At 41.6% G+C, this 15,886-nt stretch overlaps 1 protein-coding gene across 11 annotated transcripts in view; it reads left to right on the top strand.

Moving 5' to 3' along the window:
• Positions 1–2,656: 2,656 nt before the first annotated feature.
• The window catches only part of ZNF407 (zinc finger protein 407), a 456,036-nt gene continuing 442,806 nt past the window's right edge, over positions 2,657–15,886 (top strand). For all 11 annotated transcript variants that reach the window (XM_007054594.4, XM_037892933.2, XM_037892939.2 and 8 more), the window contains exon 1: positions 2,657–4,681. The gene's annotated coding sequence lies outside the window, so the exon portion shown is untranslated. The remainder of the gene's footprint in view (positions 4,682–15,886) is intronic.

A 15,886-nucleotide genomic window follows, 5' to 3' on the forward strand; every position in this document is an offset into this window, starting at 1 on the left:
ATTGTACAAGATTTGAAATACACAAGGAGCACTCTAATCCAGTGGTTCTCAAACTGTAGGTCACGACCCTAAAGTGGGTCACGACCCTCTTTTAATGGGGTCACCAGGGCTAGTGTCAGACTTGCTGGGGCCTGGGGCCGAAGCTGAAGGTTGAGCCCTAACGCCCAGGGCTAAAGCCCGAGCCCCACCATCCAGAGCCAAAGCCCAAGGGTTTGCCTCCCCCCATAGGGCGGCAGGGCTCGGGCTTCAATCCCCCGTCCTGGGGTTGTGTAGTAATTTTTGTTGTCAGAAGGGGGTCACGGTGCAATGAAGTTTGAGAACCCCTGCACAGTTTTCCATCCTATACTGGGTATAATTGGGGACAGTTCAGCAGTGAGTTACTAAGTGGACAAGTGACTGAATTTCTGATACCAGTATTTGCCAATATTTTGAGCAGACATGAAGTTTTCTTTTGTAAACCACCTGCCTGTGAGGCAATTCGGACAGGAATGACATAACATAATGGCCATACCGGGTCAGACAAAAGGTCTATCAAGCCCAGTCTCGTGTCTTCTGACAGTGGCCAATGCCAGGTGCCCCTGAAGGAATGAATAGAACAGGTAATCATCAAGTGAGTTATCTCCCATCACCCATTCCCAGCTGCTGGCAAACAGAGGCTAAGGACACCATCCCTACCCATTCTGGCTAATAGCCATTGATGGACCTTTCCTCCATGCACTTATATAGTTCTTTTTAGAATCCTGTTAGCCTTGGCCTTCACAACCACAACATCCTCTGGCAAGGAGTTCTACAGATTGACTTTGCGTTGTGAGAAAAAGACACTTCCTTTAGTTTATTTTAAACCTGCTGCCTATTAATTTCATTTGGTAATGTGAAAATTCTTGTGTTATGAGTAAATAACACTTATTTAATTTCTCCAAACCAATCATGATTTTATAGACCTCTAGTCTATCCCCCCTTAGTCATCTTTTCCAAACTGAAAAGTCCCAGTCTTATTAATCTCTCCACATGTGGAAGCAGTTCCATATCCATACTCATTTTTGTTATTTTTCTGAACCTTTTCCAATTCCAATATCTCTTTTGAGATGGGGCGACCACATCTGCATGTATGGATTTACACAGAGGCAATATGCTCTTTTCTGTCTTATCTATTCCTTTCTTAATGATTCCCAACATTCTGTTCCCTTTTCTGACTGCTGCTGCATACTGCGTTTTCAGAGAACTATCCACAATGACTCCAAGATCTCTTTCTTGAGTGGTAATAGCTAATTTTGACCCCATCATTTTATATGTATAGTTGGGATTATGTTTTCCAATGTGCATTACTTTGCTTTTATCAACATTGAATTACATCAGCCATTTTGTTCCCCAGTCACTTTTGTGAGACTTGGCTGATATGGGACCAAATTTTTCTTTATGCAGCTTTACTCATTTAAGTTAGAGCTACATGGGACATACTTTCTCATTAGCTGCCTAGACAATTAGCAGGCCTGTGAACTAGTCCTCAGAATTTTCTGTTGGGGAGATGGTAGGTCTCACTACAAACTGATTATGCCAGGAGTTAAATACACTACATCTCCACAGCACTCCCAGACCTTTTTGACAGAGAGAAGCAAGAGACTAGGATTTGAGTCATACCGCATTTTCTTGCATGGCAGTGCAGGACACTGAGCTTCCAAATTCACACAAACCATTTAATCACCCTTTCTAGATCAAGTATTCTGGGAATATTTTGGATTGTTTGCTGCAGTTCAGGCTCAGACTGTTACTTTTATGATGATAACCAATATAGACATCTGGAGAAATTACATTTATAGAATTTGTTTCAGAAACATATGAGCAAAAATTGCACAAATTAGTGTGCATTTTGTACATTAAAGGTGCTTGGTTTCCTTTTCTTTCATTTGCGTTGGCAGGCATCAGAGTAGTGAATGTAACTGCACAGCCAAGCTCTTGTCTATTATGTAGGAGTGGAGAAGAAATCTTTAGGGCAATGGACCCTATACTACTCCATTCTATTATCCAAATTCAGCATATAACTGAGCTGAACCAACCATCAGTGAGAATCATTGTAACTTTAAACTCTATTTTCTCTAAATGTCTTTTAATAATTACCTTTAGCATTTTAAAAGTTTGCTAATTTCTTTATTAGCCAATAAATTATCTTTCTACTTTCTGCCTGACAGTAATTTCTGATGTAATTTATTTATGTATTTTAAAATAATGTTAAATATTAGAAGTATATACAAAATTTGGGTTGGTTGTTTGAGCAGGAAAGCTTTGGCCATCTATAAATGAAACTGAGATGTAGATACAGATATGGAGACAAATTCTGCTTTCAGTTACATTGGTATAATTTCAAAAGAAAAAGACTGACATTAATAGAGTCTCTTCATTGGTGTACTGAGAGCAATGTACTTGAAACTTCTGGCTACAGGCATCTGGTTTACGGAAATGGGATTGGGAATATTAAAACTGTCTCTGTGCACAGTATACCCTCTGCTGGCTATCCTGCACAGCATTATTAATATAGCACTTGCCCTGGACTTTAAAAAACTGATCTCACATTCTTTAGGCAAGCAAAATTCGCAGTAAAATCAATGGCAGTTTTGAAAGCATATGAATCGCAGAATACTTCATAATAGTATTTTCTAAATATATTTGCTTTTATTTAAAAAAAAGTTATTTTTATAATCTTTTGTTTATACTATTAAAAGTCCATGCATGTCTCATATTGATACATTTTAACAAATACATCCTGATGGTTTTAAAACTGATGAACATATTTTAAATTTCAGAATTGTTTTAAAATTCTTTACATAAAGTTAAAATTTAATTCAATAGTCACTTTGTGTAGTACATTTGTTAGTTTAAAATGAGTTTTTATATGTGTTTATAAAAAAGAAATAAGAAAATAACTGATTTTTGTTACATATCACACTTCCTTTGCAAATATTGTTTTTGTTAATATTGCCACTTCTACAATAGTAATGTCTTCCTCTTCAAGTTGCAGAACATTAAAGAAAACTTAGGGCCCAATCCTGAAGTCCTTAAAGCACATAAAACTTCCAAAAAATTCAGCTAATGTTTTGCTTGCATAAGGACTTCTGGATTAGGCCTTGATTCTGCAAACCCTTAAGAACATACCCAATTTTACTTACTGGAATAGTGAGCAAAGCTAAATAAGTTTTTTAAAAGGGTTTGCAGGCTCTCCATCTATGTGATGAAAATGAAAAGAATGAAAAATAATTAGAATACATTTAAAAACAGGATACAAAGAAAACAGGACAAGCAGCAAAGAGTTTACAGTGCAGCAAGGGTGGTTTAGGTTGGACATTAAGAAAAACTTCATGTCAGGATGCTTAAGCACTGGAATAAATTGCCTAGGGAGACTGTGGAATCTCCATCATTGGAATTTTTAAGAATAGGTTAGACAAACACCTTTTAGGAATGGTCTAGTTATTACATATTCTTGCCTTGAGGGCAGGGTACTGGACTAGAGAACGTCTCTAGGTCCCTTCCAGTAGTACACTTCTATGTGTCTTGGGGCATCCTCCAGTGGCCAGAATGTGGAAATGGGAGTGAATAGGCCTATGTACTGCTCCTGACCACCACAACTGTAGCAAGTCACTTAATCGCCACACAACTCAGTTCTTCAGTCTGGAAAAGGATGATAATGCTAGCCTACCTGTCCAAAGGGCCTTGGGGGGAGGAAGTGCTGTACAATTAAATATTACTGACTCAAAAACTACAGTGTGGTCAGATTGCAAGGCCCTAATATGGCTTGTCTAGCTACCGAGATACTCAACTTGAAAGCAAAAGCAACTGCATTTTAGTACAGACACATTAGTGAGAATTAAGGGATCAACCACTGCAGAGCAATGGCTATTCTTCAAGTTGAACATTATCAGAAGGGGTTTCAAGTCCGTAATTTAGACCACTGGTTCTCAGCCTATTTACCACTGGGGGCTGCATATGCACCTCTCTGTATGTTACGTGGGCCACACCCACACAGTACAAATACTACGTGTATGGCCCTAGGGATGTGGGGTGAGCGCTGCAGGCAGGGGCTGGAAACCACTGATTTAGGCAGTAAAACAACTCAGGTGGAGGCCAGGGAGGCAGGACACGCTCATGTTTCAACGGCTCCCCCGCCCAGCCTCTAGCCCTGCTGGGACTTCACAGTCTGTTGGGGGTTTTTTGTTTTGTTTTCCCTGCTTGCGTATTTCCCCCCAGCCACCTGCCCCAGCGGTGGTGAGCGAAGCCGCGCCCAACGCCCCTCAGCGCGGCTGCCCGCACAGGGCCCCGGCGCCGCGCCTCCGCCCCTGAGCCGCGGGCGGCGCCGCCCGGAGCAGCGCGAAGCAGAGCCCGCACGTTCCACCGCAGCCCCCACGTGGGGCCCTCTCCGGAGCCAGCCCCTGCAACAGGGGCATCTCAAGGAAGACGCGCGGAGTTCTGGGGGTGGGGACGAAAGGAAGGCGAGCGGGTTCTCTCGCACGCGCCGGCTCCTCGCGCTCCTGTTCCGGTCATGTGCCACGTGACCGCACGTCGCCTCTCTCTTTCTCTCCTCCCCCCCGCGCTACGCGGCCTCGTTCTGAGAGTGACGCAGAACGGCGAATCTACGGCGCGCCACTTGTGACCAAGATCATCACAAGCGTAGGCGGACGGCTCCCCCCGTGCGGTAAGTGAAACCTAACGGGCTGCGGCCGTTTCGCCTCCTTGGGAGGCTCCGTCCCGCGGGTTGTCATTTGCAACCGCTATAGGCGCCTCCTATGGGCGTATGGGGCTCCTGCTGGGCCGAAACCGGCATTACGCTTCCCCCCAGGCTTTTTGGGCCTCTGCGCTGCCGTCGTTTTCTTGCTTTTGTGGGCGGACGCCAGGAACTCGTTTACCAGCCAATCTATTTGCATGTCCCGCCTCCACGCTGTGAAGGGGTGTGTGAATGGCGGGACCGCTGAGGGCTGGAAAAACGTAGCGAGCTGTGATTGGCTAGCGCGCGTGGCCACTGAGTTGATTCTCCCTCTCCCGTCAAACAAAAAAAAAAAAACTTAACAAGGAAGGGAGGGAGTGCGCATGCGGACGGCTCCCTGTCCCTGCGCGTTCGGACTGCGCGTGCGATTTGAGTTGTGGCGACAAGGGGGCGCACATGCGTGGAGCGTGCAGCAATGTGGAGCAGGGAAGCGCCCAGGCCCTGAGCTTTCTGCGCCGCAGGGCGAAGGCGGCGGAGTACGCACGCGCGAGAAGCGCCCCCGTTCAAGGAGGAGCGCGCATGCTCTCAGCGCTCTGTGCCGCCATGTTGGCTGTGGGGAGAATGTGCATGCGCGGCCGCGGGCAGTTGTCTGGAGCCGGAGGCCGGCGGCTTTGTTTCCCAGCGTGCACTGCGGCTTGCGGGCCTCGCCGGCCTTCCGGCGGTGGTGCGCAGGGCCGCGGCCCGGGCGCGTGTCCTGACCGGGCGGGGGCGCGGCGCGCGACCTCTGCCGGGCGCCTCTGTTCTGGGCGGCCGGGGCCTGCCTGGCGCCTCTGCCGCGCGCCAGTGCTCGGGGCAGGCCAGGGGAGCGTGGAGGCCTGGGCGCGTTAAGATGGCCGCTCTGTGGTTGCGGCGTGGCCTCTTACTGACCCTGGCGCTGCGCCGGGTGGCCTGGGATCTCGCTCCGTAGGGTCCGCCCTTCAAAATCGCTCCAGTTTTAGTTCGTTTCAATCAAACCCCCATGTTTAGTTCGAGCGGTGCCGCTTTGTAGCCTGTCTGTGCAGTGAATTAAAGCTGCTTGCCTCCCTGGGCCTGATAGTTGTGTGGTGTCATGCAGACGGCACCGCTGTGTGAGGGGATGTCTTCAATGGTGCAAAGGGTCACTTACCCCTAACTTGCGGAGTGTGCATAAAATAAATCCATTTTTATAAGAACTGTTTTGAAAATGTGTTGTCAAGAAATAAAATGGCACTGTATATTTTCTTCAGTCTGCCTAAAGCCCCAAGTTAGCAACACTCTCCACTTCTAATTTCGTCTAAGCAGCCCTTTAAGGCTGGGGGCCCTCCTTCTGATCCAGCTTCACATGCTTTCACTCTTTACTCCTTCAGTGTTTTCTTAAAAGACTTTTTATGAGGCCTATAAACCCTGATCTTCAGTTCAAAGTGTGGGTGGGTTGGCTGGGGAGAACACACGGGGGGAAAAGTCCCAAAGTGTAACTTTCATGCTGTGTCTTAGTATCCACATAATTTGTTGCTTTAACCCAGGGGTTCTCAAACTTCATTGCACCACGACCCCCTTCTGACAACAAACGTTACTACACAACCCCAGGCTGGGGGACTGAAGCCCGAGCCTACCCAAGTCCTGCTGCCCCGTGTGGCAGGCAAAGCCCCAGCTCTCATCGCCCCAGCTAAAGTCCTTGGGCTTTGGGCCCGGATGGTGAGGCCCTGGGCCACAGCAAGTCTAACACCAGCCCTGGCGACCCCATTAAAACAGGGTTGCTTTAACCCTGTTCCCTTATGCCACCTTGATGTTTTTTCTTAATTTAGGTTTGTAAGAGCTTAATTAAAAAATGCTGTTCCTATCTGTAATATATGAAGCGAATTTGTGGTATCTATGGGATAATAATAATTGGAATCCAAAATTGCTGGAAGTTTTTGTAGAAGGAATGATTTGCTGATGGTGCAAAGCATTAGATGTGGGCTGTCTGGACTTTGTCCCGTTGGAGGTTGCATTAGCAGCTCTCCAGCAGCTCAGCTAATGAATATAATTAGAGCAAATTACAGCTATTCTTATTTTAATAATATAGAGGTTTGGCCAGAAGACACTTTGAATCCCAACATCCAATTCTCCATTATAATGTAAGGGGTAAGGCTGCTAGATGGAACATCGGATGGATGAAAGATGAAGACAATTACCAGTTTCAGTTTGGTCTGTTTTGCAGTCCCCTAGGCCAGAGTTTCTCAATCTAATATGGGTCATAACCCAAAAATAGGATCCCAGAATGTGTCAGAGGGTTGCATGGGAGGCCCAAGGAAGGGGTTTGGGTCCTGTCTCTGAGTTTGTGTAGGAGGCCCTGAGGAGGGTGGTTGCAGAGCCCACTCTACACTCACCCCACAGCGGCATCTCCTGTGGCTCCAATACTAAGGAAGGGGCTGGCTGGACTTGGCTTTCTGCTTTGGGTGGTGTTGCTTGGTGCATGGGGTCGCAGCACTGCTTGGGTTTGGCCTAGCTGCCTCTCTATCGTGATGGTGGGGCAGGCTGGACTAGATTTAAATGTGTGGCACTGCAACTCCATGCATTGGGTCACAATGGTACTTACACAAACTTGGCCTGGCTGGTCCCCAACGACCAGCCCAGACTGTCCGGTGGGGCAGGAGTCGGGTGACCAGATGTTCCAATTTTATAGGGACAGTCCCAATATTCAGGGCTTTGTCTTAGGGGCCTATTACTCCCTATCCCCATCCCAATTTTTCACCCTTGCTATCTGATCACCCTAGGCAGTAGCCACTAGGATGGTCCAGAGTGTGGTTATTCAGGACTTACTTTTGGGTAACAAATATTTACTAAACCAGATGTTTTTTGCACTAAAGCTATTTACTGGGTCGGACAGGCCACCAAGATTTACAAATGCCTGAGCCCAAAAAGATTGAAACCTACTGCCCTAGACTATTCACAGCAAGTTACATTCATTGTAAAGGTAACATTACAGTTATACCAGCTTTATTTCATAAATTATTACAACATGGACATGTAATCAGATTGTAGCTCTTATATATAATATATGGAGGCTGGCAGTAATTGTATAATCCATACATTTTAAAAAAAGTCAAATGCACTGATGTGACATGAGAATGATGGACTGTGACTTTTTCAATATGTTCAAACGTCAGTTTTATTAGCATTTTGGGAAACGTAATTCAAATGACCTAAGTTAAAACACTGAGCCAAACCTTTACTATCACTCCTGCAGAAACTTTTCTATATATTAATAAGTTCAATCACTTCTAAGTTACTTAAAATTTTCTTAGTTTAAAACTTTTGAAAATGTAAGCTTAGTTGCATATTTTTATAACAGCATACAACATGGACTGCAATGAGTGAGTTAATTAGACTCTTTCCTTATTTCCTTATAGTCAGTGCTCTTCACTGAAAAATAAAAAGGCATTAATGAAATATTATGGTTCAGAGTATAAACCCCCAAAATTCAGAAATACAAAGTTATGTTTTCCTTAATAATTATAACTTGAATCTTTGCATGTATGCAGTTTTGTATTTCTGTGTATGCTGTCACACTTATGGCCAAATAGGTATATGAAATGTGGTTGAATTGTGGTTGCTGTGGGCAATAACTTTGAATTTTCTAGCATTTGTGTATTTAAATTCTCAGCTATTATGTTGCAAAAACTTATTTTCTAGCACTGAAGTTTGTTGTCGTCTTATGTAAAAAAAGAGTCTGCAAAGGGTGGTCACCCTTTGGAGAACAAGAAGGGAAAAAAACACCTCCTGGTTTCAGTGGCGTTTTGCCTAATAAAAGATACCACAGCTCAGTGTCTGATCCAGTCATTCATTTAAAAAATATATTTTTACATATGTATTTTATGTACAAATTAAATAACATTTTGTACACTATTGCACTGTGTATCAGAGAGTGCAGAGTATCGTGCAGAGATCACACAGTATGAAGAGACATATGGTAACAAGATTCAGACCACCAGACCTACTGGACCCATTTCAGTACCACCTTTAGAGGGAAGGTGGGGTGGGTTGTCTATCAATTCTAATCTGTACATTATCTGTGTAAAGAAATGGGCAGCGAACATAATTATTTTGACAATTTACATACCTTTCTCTTGTCACCAGCTAACTAAACAAGCACTTTTTAACTTGTTTTGGAATGTTCTAAAGCGTTAATATGTGGCTGAGGGCATTATTGCTGTGTGACCAGGGAAAGTCTGAGAGAGGTACTGTGTGATAAAAGCTGCATCTAAATCAAAACATTGTTGTCATTGGAACTGTATTTTAAAATGTCACTTTCCACAGGAAATGACTCAAAGCAAACAGTAAAACGATCAGAACAAAAAAGACAATGTTTCTTGTATAAAAATATTTGATGAACATATAGATCAACATTGTATAAGGTTTAATCCTGAAAAGCCTAGGATAAGCAGCTCTGGAAAATCAAGTCCTTTATTTAGCCACAGAACAAGTATTGCATGGCCAGTGGAAGTACAAATTGCTTTGTGTGTCGGGCCCAATGTAACTGGAGCTAGTGGGATTTCTTCAGGGGCAGCAAAAAGGTGATTCATTTTCTAAGACTTTTTGGCATCTCTACCAAGACAACAAAACAACAGTTAGGTGTTCTTCACAAAGTTTTTGTAAATCTTAAATAAATCCTTAAGCCCTACACTTCTGATTCTGAATCTTTGCCCTATTTTCTATGGATGTGTTTTTCCCTGTACCAATAAGGAGAAATGAAACTACTAATAATAAAATTGAACACATTATTGGAATAAAAAATTGGTCTTAACTAAGATATGATTTAAAGTATTTAGCTACCTATATATTAAAACAGTGGAGAAGCACAGCACTATAAAGTATTAAGGATCTGATGTGGGCACCAGTAACCTCTAATTTCTGGTCCATGGAAACTCTACAAGCCTTGTTTGCTCCACAAAGAGAAATCAGAGTGCTAAGGTGGGAAACTACGGTTATGTCTTCTTAACGTGGCTGTGTAGTCATGGCACCACCCCCTACGAGGGGAATAGATGGCTCCCAGTGCTGGTGCGCTGTCTACACTACCACTTTTCAGTGCTGAAACTTGCATTGCTCAGGGGGAGGTTTTTTCACACCCCTGAGCGAGAAAGTTTCAGCGCTGTAAAGTGGCAGTGTAGACAAGGCCTACCTTTTTCTTACTTCTGTGGAATTATTGACTCTAGTGATTCTTAGTCTGGTCAGCTCTGTTTCTCCAAATGCCAGCTATGCTTCTGAAAGTATTGAGGATTTTACAGACCATGCTCAAGGATGTCAATATGTTCAAGAGGCAGGTTCATGGCATTTTTTACACTGGTCTTTCACTTTGACTGTTTTGCAGAAGAATCTTTAAAAATATAAATAGAAGGAAGATTTTATTAACTCTTGGTTTTGTAATATCAGAACATTATAATATCTATATATGTAATATTTTTGCTTTGTGCAATAGTTGTACCAAATTTTAACCAGGGCATAATTCACTCGCATCAATTTCAATATTCATGTTTTATGAGATTTTTTTTTTTAGCATACTTTAGATTTTGATATACATGAAACATAAGGACATTTTTACACTTAGGATTTACTAAAAGAAAAAAAGCTTGATAGTGATGTGTGACGTATCTAAGAGGAGGACAGGTTCTTTTATGGATTGACAGCTGCCTTTAATAATTGTGAGACACTTACTCTCTCCTTAAAGGTCATTACTTTTTTCTTTTCTTTTTTCAAGCCTGATTTTTTTTTTTTATTCCCACCCTACTGAAGTTTATACTAAATGCATCTGCAATTTCTCAAGCACATCTTGTGGAAAAGGATAATTTTTGTAGGAAAGTTTCCTAAAATCAGTCAAGGCATATATGAAAAATTATAGTTTGAAAAACTGGAGGTTTTCACTTTAAACATTTCCTAACTTTTTATTTATTTATTTATTTATTTACCATTTCATGTATCAAATGATTTGTCTTAGAAACTCCCAAATTGCCTTATTACATAAGAATGGCCCTACTGGGTCAGACTGAAGGCCCATAGAATATCAGGATTGGAAGAGACCTCAGGAGGTCATCTAGACCAACCCCCTGCTCAAAGCAGGATCAATCTCCAATTTTTGCCCCAGATCCCTAAATGGCCCACTCAAGGATTGAACTCACAACCCTGGGTTTAGCAGGCCAATGCTCAAACCACTGAGCTATCCCTCCCCCCAGCCTAGTATCCTGTCTTCCGACAGTGGCCAGTGCCAGGTTCCCCAGAGGGAATGAACAGAACAGGTAATCATCAAGTGATCCATCCCCTGTCACTCATTCCCAGCTTCTGGCAAAAAGAGGCTAGGGACACCATTCCTGCCCATCCTGGCTAATCGCCATTGATGGACCTATCCCCCATGAATTTATCTAGTTCTTTTTTGAATGCTGTTATGGTCTTGGCCTTCACAATGTCCTCTGGCAAGGAGTTCCACAGGTTGTCTGTGCGTTGTGTGAAGAAATACTTCCTTTTATTTGTTTTAAACCTGCTGCCTATTAATTTCATTTGGTGACCCCTAGTTCTTGTGTTATGAGAAGTAGTAAACAACACTTCCTTATCTACTTTCTCTACACCAGTCATGATTTTATAGACCTCAGTTATCTCCCCTTAGCCGTCTCTTTTCCAAGCTGAAAAGTCCCAATCTTATTAATCTCTCGTCATACAGAAGCCGTTCCCTACCCCTAATAATTTTTGTTGTCCTTTTCTGAACCTTTTTCAATTCCAATATATCTTTTTTGAGATGGGGTAACCACATCTGCACACAGTATTCAAGATGTGGGCGTACCATGGATTTATATAGAAGTAACATGATATTTTCTGTCTTATTATCTATCCCTTTCTTACTTAGTGCCAGCATTCTGTTCCCTTTTTTGACTGCCGCTGCATATTGAGTGGATGTTTTCAGAGAACTATCCACAATGACTCCAAGATCTTTCTTGAGTGGTAACAGCTAATTTAGACCCCATCATTTTGTATGTATAGTTGGGATTATGCTTTCCAATGTGCATTACTTTGCATTTATTAACATTAAATTTCATCTGCCATTTTGTTGCCCAGTCACCCAGTTTTGAGAGATCCTTTTGTAGCTCTTTGCAGTCTGCCTGGGTCTTAAATATCTTTAGTAATTTTGTATCATCTGCAAATTTTGCCATCTCGCTGCTTACCCCTTTTTCCAGATCATTTACGAATATGTTGAATAGGACTGGTCCCAGAACAGATCCCTGGGGGACACCACTATTTACCTCTTTCCATTCTGAAAACGGACCATTTATGCCTACCCTTTGTTTCCTATCTTTTAACCAGTTACCAATCTATGCGAGCACCTTCTCTCTTATCCTGTGGCAGCTTACTTTGCATAAGAGCCTTTGGTGAGGGACCTTTTTAAAAGCTTTCTGAAAATCTAAGTACACTATATCTGCTGGATCCCCTTGGTCCACATGCTTGTTGACCCCCTCAAAGAATTCTTGTAGATTGGTGAGGCATGATTTCCCTTTACTAAAACCATGTTGACTCTTCCTCAACAGATTATGTTCATCTATATGTCTCACATTATATTATCTTTATAGAGCATTTGTGCCCTTTACTATTTGCGAAGTTTAGTGAGCTAATTTTGAAGGCATTTGTGGCCTGCTCCTGCTCCCACTGAAGTCGGTGGGAGTAGAATCAGACCCTTGATGTCTGTGTTTTTTGTTTTTATTTTGGGTAACTTGGTAGAATTCATAAAATTGACTATGAGTATGTGTTACGCAACCCACACCTGGGTCTCTTTTAAAGTCCACACTTAAATTTGGAGAGTATACAGAATTTATATCTGAATTGGGCATGGTTTAGGATGCATACTAAGGGCCTGGTCTGGCTTTTTTTGTGACCCCAGATCTCCCATTGCAATTATTGGGAGATTTGTGTGTGCAAGGAATGCAAGCTCAGGTCCCCAAAACTAGATGACATTTCTATTACAGAAATGTACAAGTATCTCTGTGATCAGTTCTCACAAAATACTGTAAAAAGAAAAAAAGAAATTTCCATACATTAAACTCTGTTAAATTGGAGTTAAGCTTGTACATTTATATTTGTGATTTAAGGGAAAACCACATGTTTTAAACCAAACCTTTGAAAGCAGATGTAACGCATGTTACCACATTGTGGGTCTTTGTCCCTGTCTAGTGGCTGGTCTGCATAAGACGTTAAATGAGTCGGCTACAGCTACCTGTGAGTGTGCTTAGTCTTTTATCTCAAGCAATTTATGCCCTACTGGTGATTCATAGCAGGCAGTTGACACACATGTAAATGCAGCAGTAAGATACGTCTCAAAATAACCGTATTTCCAACTGTGTTTCTCTCATTCATAACATAACCATACACCTGCACACTGTACACTTTCTGCAGTGACAATATGAGCTGCATTTTGCTGTTTGGTGTGCACCCATTGCACACTGCATGTGTGTCACCTTCACCTATTGTTCAGCTGGAAGTGGTGCATTACAGCTTAGTTCAGATGATCACTGTGAAGTAAAAGCCTGTTCAGGGGAACTCCAAAAATTCTTAACAGGAGCCATGCTCCCATGGATATCTTCACTGGCTGCTTCCCATTAATTCCTTATTTTTGTGTGTGTGTGTGTGTGTGTGTGTGTGGATGGGAAGTTGCAGAGGTGAATCTCTCTCTGTTTGCCTTCCCTCCTCCCTCCCCTCCCTTGTTACATCTCTGCCTTTTTCACCTGCAGAGGCCAATTCCTGTGGAGTACCCATGTGGGGAAGAGGTGATAGTTCTTTCTTTTCATATTCCCCATCCCAGATTTCATATTCCCCAACCCAGATCTGGGTTTTCTGCAGTTGTGAAAGGAAAGAAATTATATTACCCTATGTCTGGTAAATTGTTAAATGGGTTGTATATTTCTGAAAAGTCAAAATGGGGAAAAAATGATAAGGCACCCAGAAGCATATTATTTTTTATATTTTGTTGTTTCAGCACCGTCAGAAGCAAAATGCACTGAATACTAAAAATGCTAAGCTAGCATACGTATTCTTTACCAGGCACAGCCTGATTGTTACAAGTCTGAGCTAATTTTTTTTTGATTGAATCCAGTGCTAGCATAATGCCTTAGTTCAAAGATAAGGTACATAAAAATGTTTTATGGATGTTGTCTTCAAGATCTGCCAGGCTTCTTTTCCATTGTTTTCAGTTTTATCAGTATAACAATGGGATAATTTGAATTGCATTTCTATTTTTTTTTCTGTTCAATTTTTCATTTTAAATTATTTACAAGTTGGAGGCTTGAAGTTGAGGGGCTAATGAATGCTTAAATAAAGGCCTTCCTTAAGCATGTTATGCTTCATGTTTTGAATTCATAACACAAACCCTAATGAATGTCTCCTAGTTACTCTGATTTTAGAATTTATGAGTTGCCCTATTTACAACTTTTACCTAAACTGTGAAAGGAATTTTTCTTGTTTAAATTAAAAGAACTGTGCTTTTTAACAGGTTACAGCTGCTAGTTTGTAATAGTTTAGAAGGAAATACAATACAAGAAATGAAGAAATAGCCTGTAGCCGATCTACAGTGATAGGAATATAAAAGCCCTAATGTCAAACCTTTCAACTGTAGCTATTTTGAAGGTACAACATAGAGTTTTCACTTCTGGCCCCAAGCACGTTATGTACCGGAATCCATGAAGTTATGCTCTTAATGTCTAAAATGTGTTAGGTTAATAAATAAACATATTTTAGAAGGTAGTATAGCCTCCTTAGGTCTTCCTCAGAGTGCATTTGCTTAACAAGCCTGCAGTTTGCTTCCCCCACACCCCTCTGATTTTGGACAGTAAGTAGGCTTTCACATATTGTGACTTTGGTCACCATTATAAGAATTTAGATAGGGTAGTGCAGGGTGAAAACAAATCTTCCATTGCTTATGCGCACTTATGTGTGTGTGATTTTTGAATATTTGACAGTTACTTTTTTTTCAACTGAAAATAATACCATAGGTGAAATATAATAGGATCAGTACTAGTTACTTAGTTTTAATTTGAGTATACTGTATGTTCATGCAGTTTAATCAGAAAGGAAAGAAAACATGGAACCAGAATTTTCTCATTTACATGAGTGTAACTCCACTTAAGTTAATGCATTTACTCCAACTTACACTGATGTGACTGAGATCAGAATATGACCCAAATTCTGTATCTCCTAGCATGGGTGCTTGAAATGTTCTAAGAGATGAGATAAAAATGGAACCTTAACCAAACCTTCCCCAAATTTGATGGTATGAATAAAATAGAACCTGCCTCCAGACCAACAGGCAAATCAGGGTCAGTTTTGATTTCATTATATTTCTTCTGACTATTCGTCTAATTTGTATCCCTAGCCATAGGTCTGAGTGCCCCTTCTGGCTCATTTCATGTCAACCTATAGGATTGCAATAGGATGACAAAGAGGAGACTGGAGAGGCAGGAGAGAAGAAGGGGAATGTAGGTTGACTTACTTTTTAAGTTATTGTTCTACACCTCAGTAATATACAGTTCATAGAGCAGCAGCAACCTATTATAGGAATGCCAGCTATTCACAATTTCCCATTCCTAGGTGAAAAAGATGCTGAACTTCCCCAATGGGGGGAAAAGAATTGTTTGTTTGTTTATCCCCCCTCCATTCAGGTTACTGTTATCTTACATGTTGCTACCCTAAATACATTGTGTTTTGGAATACCTCTTGAAATGTATAAATGTATCTGGTCTCTTACAAAACATATACATAGAAAATTGTGCATATATAAGGTTAATTAATGGGTTAATTAGTGCAACCATGTCTTGATAGGTTATACTGGAAATAAGAGTATTAATTCCTAAAATGTATGTTTGAAATATTGTACAGTGGTGCAGAACTGTTTGTGAGGAATCTGTATTGCTTAGGGGCTCAGATAATATAATGATGCGTATGGTGTGGTATAGATACCTAGATAGATTAATCACATTTTATTAGACCTATAGTTATAGGTTTGGATGAAATACTATCCCCATTGTAGTTGACTTTAGTGGGGCCATGTTTTCCTCCTTTTTTAAAATTGTTTTCACTCCTCATAAATTCTGTTTCCTAAGTAAGTAGTACCTGTATAATACTACTACAATTTTGTTTCTAATAAGTAAAACTGAAGGGATAGGGAAA

The sequence above is a fragment of the Chelonia mydas genome, chromosome 2 (assembly GCF_015237465.2).
Source record: "Chelonia mydas isolate rCheMyd1 chromosome 2, rCheMyd1.pri.v2, whole genome shotgun sequence".
NCBI lineage: Eukaryota > Metazoa > Chordata > Testudines > Cheloniidae > Chelonia > Chelonia mydas.